Source organism: Eumetopias jubatus, unplaced genomic scaffold, assembly GCF_037043125.1.
Source record: "Eumetopias jubatus isolate StellerSeaLion01/CBP00866 unplaced genomic scaffold, mEumJub1_p1.0 scaffold_5, whole genome shotgun sequence".
Taxonomy (NCBI): domain Eukaryota; kingdom Metazoa; phylum Chordata; class Mammalia; order Carnivora; family Otariidae; genus Eumetopias; species Eumetopias jubatus.
In genome coordinates, this window is record NW_028274811.1 from 31,170,907 (window position 1) to 31,182,321 (window position 11,415).

Genomic DNA, 11,415 nt, shown 5'->3' on the forward strand with positions numbered 1-11,415 from the left:
CGTGATGATTTCATATATATGTGGTCACTTCTGCCATATTAGTTTGTTTGAAATGAATCACCAGGTCCAGCCCATATTCAAGGGAGAGGGGACTTAATCTCCACCTCTTGAAAGGAAGATTGTTAAAGAATTTGTGGACATATTTTAAACCACCATAAAGACGAATGAAGAAGGCCTGTGGAGAGAGATGAGAAACAGCTGTTTCTGAGAGTGGTGGAATGAATTTAAGATTGCTAGAAAATTTAGGAGTATTTAAAGGAAATTTGGAGTTCCCAGTTACGATCTGTGATAATGAATTAAAAGGATCAATCAAGCCCCCTGAATTTGTTGGCCAGATTAGATGCCTCTATCCCATGCTCACTCCTATTGCTTTTATCAGACAGATTTGCAGTATTTGTTTACTTGTCAGTTTCCCCCCAGAAATTATGAGACTTTCAGTGTCAAGGACTGTGAACTCACCCTCACAAGACAGACATTTAATGAATATTTGTAAAATCATTAAATCTGTTTCAAACTCCTGCCTTTAGTCAAGAAAAGAGGAGGCACATGATGGAAAAGGAAGCTGCAACACAGCCCAGAAACAGAGGAGGGTGGAAACAGTAAAGTAGATGGGAACTTGCCAGGTCACAACATAACTTGGAAAGAGAAGAGCATCATTAAACTTGCCAAAGAACTAGTTTATTACCAACCAGTTCTCTAGGTTTGCCACTAGATAGAATTCAAGCTAGCTCTGCACTCTTCCCAATCCAGGCTTCCAGACCCAATTCTAACAAAACATGGAGGGTTTTCTATCATAGTCATAACAAATTACCTCAAACCCCGTGGCTTAAAACAACAAATGAATTATCTTCCAGTTTTATATGTAAGAAGTCTGGTGCCAGTTTCACTGCGCTAAAATTAAGCTATTGACAAGGCTGCATTCTTGTCTGGAGGCTATAGTGGAAAGATGGTTTCCTTCTAGAGGCCACTCACATTCCCTGGCTCATGGCCTCCTCCCTCCATCTACAAAGCCAGTCTAGTTTCTTTTACACTTCAAATTTCTGTTCCTTTTTGCACTCCCACCTATCAATCTCTCTCCCCACTCCCCTTTCTCTGACTCTGACTGCAACCAGAAGAGGGGCCCTTATGATTAGAATGTACCCACCCAGATAGTCCGAAATAGTCTCCCTCTCTCAAGGTCCTTGGCCTTAATCCTATCTAAAAGCACTTTATGCCACATAAGGTACCACATTCACAGGTCTGGGGATTAAGACATGGACATCTTTGTGGAGGTTGTTATTCTGCCCAGCACAAGGCTACAGAGATAGGAGATGATGCCCAGATGGGAACTAAAGGAGACCATACACTCATACAGGTCATGAAACCAACAAGGATTTAATTAAGTGCAGAAGGAAACTTTTAACTTTGATTACTCAGTTTACTTAGCACTACACAGGAGGTCAAAAATTCTAGATGGTGAAGCAAAGCACAGGAGGTAAAGAGAAGAGTAGGTACCGAATCCAGAAAATACCAGAGACAAATTTCTGTGCCCCAAAACTATCACTGCGATTTGGTGGTTTCAAAGTTAAACACACACAACCATATATTGCTTCTCTTCAGTAAGTTACATATCTCAAAATAGCTCAAATTCCTTGATTTCCTTCCAAATGCAATGTACCATTCACAAGCCACCAGATGGCAGAGAAGAGTAGAAAATAAATTCTTAAATCCAATAATTTTTTAAAAACCAAAAAAATAAAAACCAAAAAACTTTTCTTATACTTGGAAAAATTCAGCCCTCTGGAGGTGGCGGGGGGAGGCAAACTCAAACATTTTAAGTTAGAAAAGCACCTTACTTTTTTTAAAGTTTTCCAGAGACATCAATTTCACAATTTTCCTCCAGGTGATACTGGAAAAATCGGTTAAAAATGTGTATCAAGACAGCGTAGCCAAGATTAGCTCAAAGTAGTTAAGCAAATTTGTAAGTTCAGAAAAAAACTAAGAATCACTTTATACTTAAGAAGCAGCTCCCAAAACCAAATAAAAAGGTCAAAAAAAATTAAAGTTAAAAAATAAAACCCACTGCCTTGGCCCTGTGTCTCCCTGAGGAAACTCAACAGCTGACCCCTGGTCGTCCCCACTCAGTTATCCTTCAGACACCTCACATTCAACTTGTCCCACACAGGGAACTCACCATCCTCCTTCCACACTTCCTCTTCCTCCTGTTGCCTACTTCAGTGAAGAGCATTATCATCCACCTGGTTGCGAAATTCAGAAACCTGTAGGTCATCCTTCTTGCTTTGATAAACTTCCACCTGCAAACAGTGAGTATTTTAGCATTCCTTTTTCTTCACTACTGGTTTGGAAATAATCCAGTGGTTTTACTCTTTTCAGTAGTTATCCCAGAAATGACTGTGTACATACTTACTTTATGAAAGCCAATATCTTTACCCTATCTCCAGGTGATATGAGGATCTTTTAAAATGCATTATCCCCCTCCTGGATTAAATTATGGCTGTTGTGGGGCGCCTGGGTGGCTCAGTTGGTTAAGCAACTGCCTTCGGCTCAGGTCATGATCCTGGAGTCCCGGGATCGAGTCCCGCATCGGGCTCCCTGCTTGGCGAGGAGCCTGCTTCTCCCTCTGACCCTCCCCCCTCTCATGTGCTCTCTCTGTCTCTGTCTCTCACTCTCTCAAAATTAAATGAATAAATCTTTAAAAAAAAAAAAAATTATGGCTGTTGTTACTGTTGTGTATTTTACTTATTTAACCATACTGGGACATTATTATTGCTGTCTTATAAAATCAGTGTTTACACATACATTTGCCACCTTCTTTGCTCTTCTTTCCTTCTTGTACCTCAGCTCCTCCCTCAAGGATTACTTTTGTTCTGTCTCAAGTACATCCTTTAGAATTTCCAATAGGTAGCATCTGCTAGAGATCAATTCTTTTTGTTTGTCTGAAAAAAAAGTCTTTCTTTCACCCTCATTCTTGAAAGATATTTTTAATCCCAGTTCTACACTGGCAGGTATTTTACGTGAGCCCTTTAAAGATACCATTCCACAATCACCTGATTTATATTGTTGCTGTTAGGAAGTTAACTATTAACCCAACTACTGCTCCTTTGAAAGTCATCCACTCTGTTCCTCTGGTACTTCCGAGATTTTGTTTTGAGTTTCTATAATATGTCTTGGGTGGATTTCTTTTTATTGGCCCTATTTGGGATTATTGAGCTTCTTTAATTCATTCTAAAAGAGTTTCAGTCATTACATCTTCAAATATTGCCTCTGCACCATTCTTTCTCAAGTTTTCTTACGTAACCCCAAATAAATCCTTACTCTACCCACCACACATCTTAATTCCACTTCCATGTTTTCCATCTTTTTTGTCTCTCCTGAAAGCATTCCTGATAGTATCTACAGATCTATCCTCTAGTTCACTAATTCTCTCTTTAGCTTTGATCAATCTTCTGTCAAACCGTTAAACTGAATTTTTATTAGGTTATATATTTATCATTTCTAGAGCTCTATTTGGTTCTTTTTCAAATATTTTCTGCTCCTTTTTATAATTTTCTATTTCCTGAAGATAATTTTAGGCTTGTATTTTATCTTTTTAAATATTGTAAGCATGGCTGTATTAGCCATGGAAGACTACGTTATGTGGCAACAATAAATGACTCAAATATCCCAATGGCTTAAAACTACAAACATTTGGGTGCCTGGGTGGCTCAGTTGGTTAAGCGACCGCCTTCGGCTCAGGTCATGATCCCGGAGTCCCAGGATCGACTCCCGCATCGGGCTCCCTGCTCAGCAGGGAGTCTGCTTCTCCCTCTGACCCTCTTCCCTCTCGTGCTCTCTATCTCTCATTCTCTCTCTCAAATAAATAAATAAAATCTTTTAAAAAAAAAACTACAGACATTTGTTTTGTGCTTTCTATGTTCACTTTGGGTCAGCTGCAGTGTTGACCCACATCTTCTTTGCTATGGGACCAAGAATAACAGATAAGCCATTACCTGAAACATTAATGCCTGTCATGGGAGAAAGCAAAGAGACTTATGACCAAGCACAAGGTAACCCTTAAATCTTCTAAAAGAAGCAATATACATCACCTCTGCTTATTTTGAGTACAATCCTCTTGTAAAGGTGGGCACCAAATTCCACAAATAATAATAAAAAAAAACATCACAGCCCATGCTTCTTACTATTAAATATTAAATATTCAGTTCCCACCCCATCACATACAAAATACTTACCTCCTCCCCAAGGGAGAAGACCAGTCCCACACAGTCACTGCTTTGAGCTCAAAGTCCAAGATCTCTGATATGTGTTCATTTCAACATCAGATCTAGAAGAGGTTCATTTTAACCTAGATACCTGTTAACTAGTAATCCAAGTTATCTGTTCCACCCCACTCCAAAATATATACATGATAGTAGAACAGTGTCAGGCTAATGACAATAAACTCTCTCATTTGGAAAGGAGAAAGATGGAAGACACAATTCAAAATCCCACTGGGCAGACAATTATAAGCATTCCTACTCTAGGAAAGTGGACTATTTCTTGAATGGGTCTTGTTTTCTCTACCTAGAGTGACTCCCTAAAACACTGCTCACTGTGGCCCTTGGTTCTGCCCTCTGGCAAGGTGTTCCTTTTCAATTATTATTAGTCACTCTGAAGAGGGCCCTGGAAAATATGCCCTGCTTGGGGACTTAGCAGCTTTCTCCACATGTTTCCTTCTGATAGAATTATGGGGCCAACAACTGCAGAAGACTCTTTGAATGCAGGCTGGTGGTACTTTTGATGAGAAATTCTTTCTCAAAAACATATTTGATTTGGGCGCCTGGGTGGCTCAGTTGGTTAAGCGACTGCCTTCGGCTCAGGTCATGATCCTGGAGTCCCAGGATCGAGTCCCGCATCGGGCTCCCCACTCGGCGGGGAGTCTGCTTCTCCCTCTGCCCCTCCCCCCTCTCGTGTGCGCTCTCTCTCTCTCTCTCTCTCATTCTCACTCTCAAAATAAATAATAAATAAATCTTTAAAAAAAAACATACTTGATTTTTTAATTTATTTTATTTTAATCAGCTCCCTATATTAATAGCCATGCCCATAATTCCTCTTTTTTTAAGATTTTATTTATGGGGGCACCTGGATGGCTCAGTTAAGTGACTCCCTTTGGCTCAGGTCATGATCCCAGGGTCCTGGGATCGAGCCCCACATCAGGCTCCCTGCTCCACAGGAAGCCTGCTTCTCCCTCTCCCACTCCCCCTGTTTGTGTTCCCTCTCTCGCTGTGTCTCTCTCTGTCAAATAAATAAATAAAATCTTAAAAAAAAAAAAGAGGCAGGGGAGTAAAAAATAAATAAATAAATAAATAGAACTATACATATGTAAGCCCTTGATAAATGACAGAGATGCCACTGCAAAGTAGTGGGAGAAAGATGGTCTTTTCAATAAAAGGTTCTGGGATAATCAAGTATCTATGAGAACAAAATGAAATTATACTTCTAACTTACACCATAAAAATATCGATTTCAAATAGATTGTAAACCTAAATGTGAAAGTCAAAACTGAAAACCTTTTGGGGATCCTGGGTGACTCAAGTCACTTAAGCGTCCGACTCTTGATTTCAGCTCAGGTCATGATCTCAGTGTCGTGAGATCAAGCCCCATGTCAGGCTCCATGCTCAGTGCAGAATCTGCTTGGGAGTCTCTCTCCCTTTGCCCTTCCCTCCACCATGCATGCGCACGTTCTCTCTCTCTCTCTATCAACTAAACAAATCTTAAAAAAAAAAAGCTAAAAAGCTTTTAAAAGACTGTAGAGCAGAATATCTTTATGAATTCAGGACAGGGAAGAATTTCTTAAGTAAGATGCAAAAAGCACTAAAGATCAATCAGTTCAACTGCATTAATGTTTGTTGAACTTAGAGGTGAGAAAGAATATAATGAACTGAATCAGAAAATTACAGCAAAATAAATGGTTAAAGGGGTACACCTAATTGGACTGAAATTCCACAAAGTTGGAAAAGAAGTGATCTGAAATGGCAATGGGGAACTTGAGATAGACAGGCAGACAGACAGCCATAGCTAGATAAAGCGAATTCTCATTAAGTGCAATAGTTATGTTCTATAAATTTGCCATGAACAGTGAATTAGTGAACACTAGGAAAAACAGAGTTAGATTCTTGTGAGCCTCTAGTCACGTTTTTAATATCAATCAATACATAACCTTGTTTTGAATTTTTGCTTAAAGATACTTCTGTTTAGCTTATAAAGCCAGAAGAGAGCTCTGAGGGGTCCAGTGGTCCTTTACCTGCTGAGGTCTTCGGAGGGCTTAACCCTCCCTGGTTGTCACAGGATTCAGAGACTGACATGGCCCAGCTAGTGATAGCACAGCTTCTACTCCTTCGGGTGGGGGCAGCCGCAGTATGGGCAACCCAGCCCAGGACTGAGCTTCTCAATGTCTGTATAGATGCCAAGCCCAGGAAGGAAAAGCCAAGCCCGGAGGACGAGCTGCACAAGCAGTGCAGCCCCTGGAAGAAGAATTCCTGCTGCTTTGCCAACACCAGCTGGGAAATCCATAAGGATATTTCCCACCTGTACAGATTCAACTGGGACCACTGCGGACAGACGGCACCTCATCCAGGACACCTGCTGGTATGAGTGCTCCCGCAACCTGGGGTCCCTGGGGCCAGCAGGTGAGCCACAGCTGGCACAAAGAGTGTGACATGAACATGCCCCTGTGCAAAGAGGACTGTCAGCACTGGTGGGAAGGCTGCCACACTTCCTACACCTACAAGAACAACTGGCACAAGGGCTGGGACAGACATCAGGGTATAGCCGGTGCCCAGTGGGAGCTGCCTGCTACCCCTTCCATCTCTACTTCCCCGCGCCTGCCGCTCTGTGCAGTGAGATCTGGAGCCACTCCTACAAACTCAGCAACTACAGCTGAGGGAGCAGTTGCTGCATCCAGATGTGGCTTGACCCAGCCCAGCGCGACCCCAACAAGGACGTGGCGAGGTTCTATGCTGAGGCCATGAGTGGGGCTGGGCTCTGTGGGCTTTGGCCTCTCCTGCTCAGTCTGGCCCTGATGCCGCTCTGGCTGCTCAGCAGAGTTCCTTTTACCTTCTGATACCCGCCCAGCCCTGCCCTGTTCAGCCCCATAGCTCCCAGCTCACTTCCTGTTCCTTGGGGGCGGGGCTCTGCTGACAGTTTGAATAAACCGGATACCCAACATGTAAAAAACAAAAATAAAACAAAACAAAAAAATAAAGAGACTTCTGTTTAAAGATATTTATTTAATACACTCATGCAACAGCCGTATAACTCACGCCCGAATGAAGCTTATCTAACACAGATACTTAATCTGTAAGGCACATTACAGCCTTCCTGCACTTGGGAATACTGGACAGCACTCCAGCACTATAGATGGGGGACTATTTTAAACAGTGAAATCACCAACAAAAAGCATAAAAATGCGAAAAATATGGCACTAAATAGACCACAAAAAGGACACTTGAATACAGTATGAAAGCTGAAACAGCGAGTCAGAATAGTTACCTTGTTCAACGTGGTGCTCATTGGGTGATCTGAAGTTTTCACCACTCCGCATATGTCCACGAACAGCCATTAAAATTTATTTGTAACCCCCAAATCCAATACCCACCAGTGAACAAGTGAATTCACAATATGGAATCTGTGAGAATCAACTGAATGTACACCATCTGTAAGAAGGACCATGTGACGTTCTGAATGAAATGGGCAAGAGGGTCTAAGAGGGGAACAGTACCTGCAAGGCCTTGCATTGTGAGGAATACCCAAGGACGAAAGAGATGAAAGGAATATTTGGAATTAACTGACCTCAACATTTCAAATAAAACTCTAGTGAAAGTTCTTTCGGAGGTTTTCATGCTTTGACACATTTATCCACCATACCATCATAGTACACTGTTTAGGCCTGGATATGAGGGTGTACCCAACATGTCCAAACATCACTGTGTCCCAGACTGTCACTTCCCTAGGATAATTCCTAGAAATGAATGTGGGCTAATACTGACTCACAAATGAGGTTGTTGTTGATAATGTGATACTGTTTGTAATGGGGGTAGAGCATCGAGAGGAAATTTGTTAAATTGTTTTATCCATAAGTTATTATTATCAAAGGAGTGATGTCTTTGAAATATCTCCTGGCTAATATTACCAATTCCCACCTCTACCTCTACCCTCCCTCACCAAACCTGATCAGCCATCATGAAAGAGACGTAAGAGAAGGTGAGGTCCGATCCTAAGACAGGTATAAAAGTGAGCCACCAGCTCAGAGTTCCTGTAGAGTAAAGAGGATCCCACTGCTCCCTACTAAAACTTCTCTCTAAAACTGGAGTTGGCGGGGGGGGGCGGGGGAGGGGTAGCGCCTGGGTGGCTCAGTCGTTAAGCATCCGCCTTCGGCTCAGGTCATGATCCCAGGGTCCTGGGATCGAGCCCCGCATCGGGCTCCCTGCTCCGCGGGGAGCCTGCTTCTCCCTCTCCCACTCCCCCTGCTTGTGTTCCCTCTCTCGCTGTGTCTCTGTCAAATAAATAAAATCTTTAAAAAAATAAAATAAAAATTTTTTTTAAAAAACTTGAGTTGGGAAGAACTTGATAGGTTGTGGGGAAGGGGAGAGACACAGAGACATGAAATAAAGTTGGAGAAGTGTTTAATCTATATACCTTGAAAAAAATTTTTTTAAAGATTTTATTTATTTATTTTTGACAGAGAGAGAGACAGCAAGAGAGGGAACACAAGCAGGGGGAGTGGGAGAGGGAGAAGCAGGCTTCCCACAGAGCAGGGAGCCTGATGCGTGCGGGGCTCGATCCCAGGACCCCAGGATCATGACCTGAGCCGAAGGCAGATGCTTAACGACTGAGCCACCCAGGTGCCCCTATGTGTTATGTATTTTTCAAAAACTCACAAGTCTATCAAGTTTTATCCATTGCTAATGTCAACAACAGGTATATCACATATGTTTTATCTGGACTTTCATATATAAAGTTTAAGAGTAATATGAATTGCTTAATATTGCAAAATATTCCTCAGCTGCCATGGACCACTGTTAAAAATATCAACCTAATTTTTAAGTAGAAACACAACCTGGAATACAAAAAGAAACAAGAAAATGGATGGTTAGCAGTACTGGAAAGTGATTAATTCATTAAACAGGAATTTACTGCATTTATGTTAATTAATTTGTCCTTCCACCTAAGAACTTCTGCCACTTTGGTTCCTCTCTACATACCAAAGCAGTGTCCATAACCAGCACCAAAGCCCATAACTTTCATGACATTTGTTTCAAGGGCATCAGGGCAAGTGATGAAGAGAAGTGTATCTGGAAACAAATAATGCAACATATGTTAAGAAAAAAGAAAAAGAAGAAGATAGCAGGAGGGGAAGAATGAAGGGGAGTAAGTCGGAGGGGGAGACGAACCATGAGAGACGATGGACTCTGAAAAACAAACTGAGGGTTCTAGAGGGGAGGGGGTGGGGGGATGGGTTAGCCTGGTGATGGGTATTAAAGAGGGCACATTCTGTGTGGAGCACTGGGTGTTATGCACAAACAATGAATCATGGAACACTACATCAAAAACTAATGATGTAATGTATGGTGATTAACATAACAATAAAAAATTAAAATAAATAAAATAAAAATATAAATAAATAAATAAATAAAATTTAAAAAAGAAGTGTATCTGGGGCCTGACAGGTGTTAGTCACTAGAGTAAATGTTTGGATTACAAGTTGCTCTACCAGTGCTGAGTGCTGGATCCCAAATGACACTTACTTTTTTAAAGTTTGTGATATCTGAGGCCTCTACATACAAGATCCAGGAGAGAGAATCCTCTTGCTCAGGTCTTAAGAGAATACTGTAAGCTTCAGGGAGTAAACAAGTCATCTAGGATCTACTGAAATCAAAGGAAAAATCAATTACTTCAACTTATCATAATGAGAGAGCAGTTAACAGAGTCCTTGAGAGAGGTAAAGATAGCTGCAGCAGGGTGAGGAAAAAAAAGGAAGCCTTTCTTTACCAAGCTTTTGTTATATTTGTAACACAGATGACTGGGACTCTGAGTTTAGATGCTCCTTTTATTTTTCAAGATACTCCTCAATCTTGATTTCCCCTAAGCTGGTGAAAGTATGGGGTCAGAGAATCACCTACTATATTAATTAATGCTTATCAAGGTATAAAGACAATAAAACATGTTTCATAACTAAAAATAAAGTATATAATATAACAAGAATGCAAATATCAAGGCTGTAGGGCTCTAGAGAGATGGGAGAAATCAGAGGCTTAGTTCTTTCTTTGGATACTTCTATCAACTTTAATGCCTGCTGTCCAAGGCTATTAGTCTATAAACTAGCTTCTGCAATTAAAACAATGAATTTTAACTGAGGCAAACAAAACTCTAATGCTCACTAAATTTTCATCACCAGTAAGGACAGGTTTATACCAAATATCCCCTTAAAAATTAAAAAAAAATAAATAACAACAACTCCGGTTTCACCATTTCTCAATCTCTCACACTCATTCTACTCTTTCTTTGAAAAGGGGTGTGGGAATAAAAAACAATTAACTCTGCTCTTAACCTGGATCATATACTTATACTAAGAAATACTACAGAAAACAATAATATAAACTACCACTTACTGAATATCTACTATGTGACAAAATAATCCTGCCAGATAGATGGTAATGTTCACCTTATAGCAAAGGACTCAAAAGCTCAGAGAGAAGCTCAAGGTGACTCAGCTAGGGAATATAGGCGAATCCAGTTTCAGAGCCAGGTCTGTCCAACTCAAACTGCCTTATCTTCACCAATATCACAGACAATTGTGAACTAAGATGATCTCTTAGTATCTACCAACCATGTGGACATTGTTAGTTTTTGCCAGTATTCTATGCATGGAAAAGATATTTGTTTCTCAATAAGCCTTACACTCTTCCAAAGTTTGCTACTCTCACAACTTCAAGTATAAACAGGTAAGTAAGTACCAGAATAACACTAAAAAGTGACTGGGAAAATAAGAGGGATGCGCCTTGGGCACCTGGGTGGCTCAGTTGGTTGAGCGACTGCCTTCGGCTGAGGTCATGATCCTGGAGTCCCAGGATCGAGTCCCACATCGGGCTCCCAGCTCAGCAGGGAGTCTGCTTCTCCCTCTGACCCTCTTCCCTCTTGTGCTTTCTATCTCTCATTCTCTCTCTCTCAAATAAATAAAAATCTTTAAAAAAAAAAAAAGAGGGATGCACCTTGAACCACTGTGACCACAACTGCTTTTCAAATTTCTACAGAGGAAGAGACTGGCTTCCACTTCTGTCGTGGACATCCCACTCCCTGCCACCTACTCCAACCATCCAGTGACCTGGCAGGGTTCTATAAAAAACAGATACACAATATCAAGGCTGTTAACCACTTGGG

At 41.2% G+C, this 11,415-nt stretch overlaps 1 pseudogene; it reads left to right on the forward strand.

Annotated features, from left to right (window-relative positions):
- The first annotated feature begins 6,339 nt into the window (after positions 1-6,339).
- On the forward strand, positions 6,340-7,099 carry LOC114209629 (folate receptor alpha pseudogene; annotated as a pseudogene).
- The last annotated feature ends 4,316 nt before the right edge of the window (positions 7,100-11,415 follow it).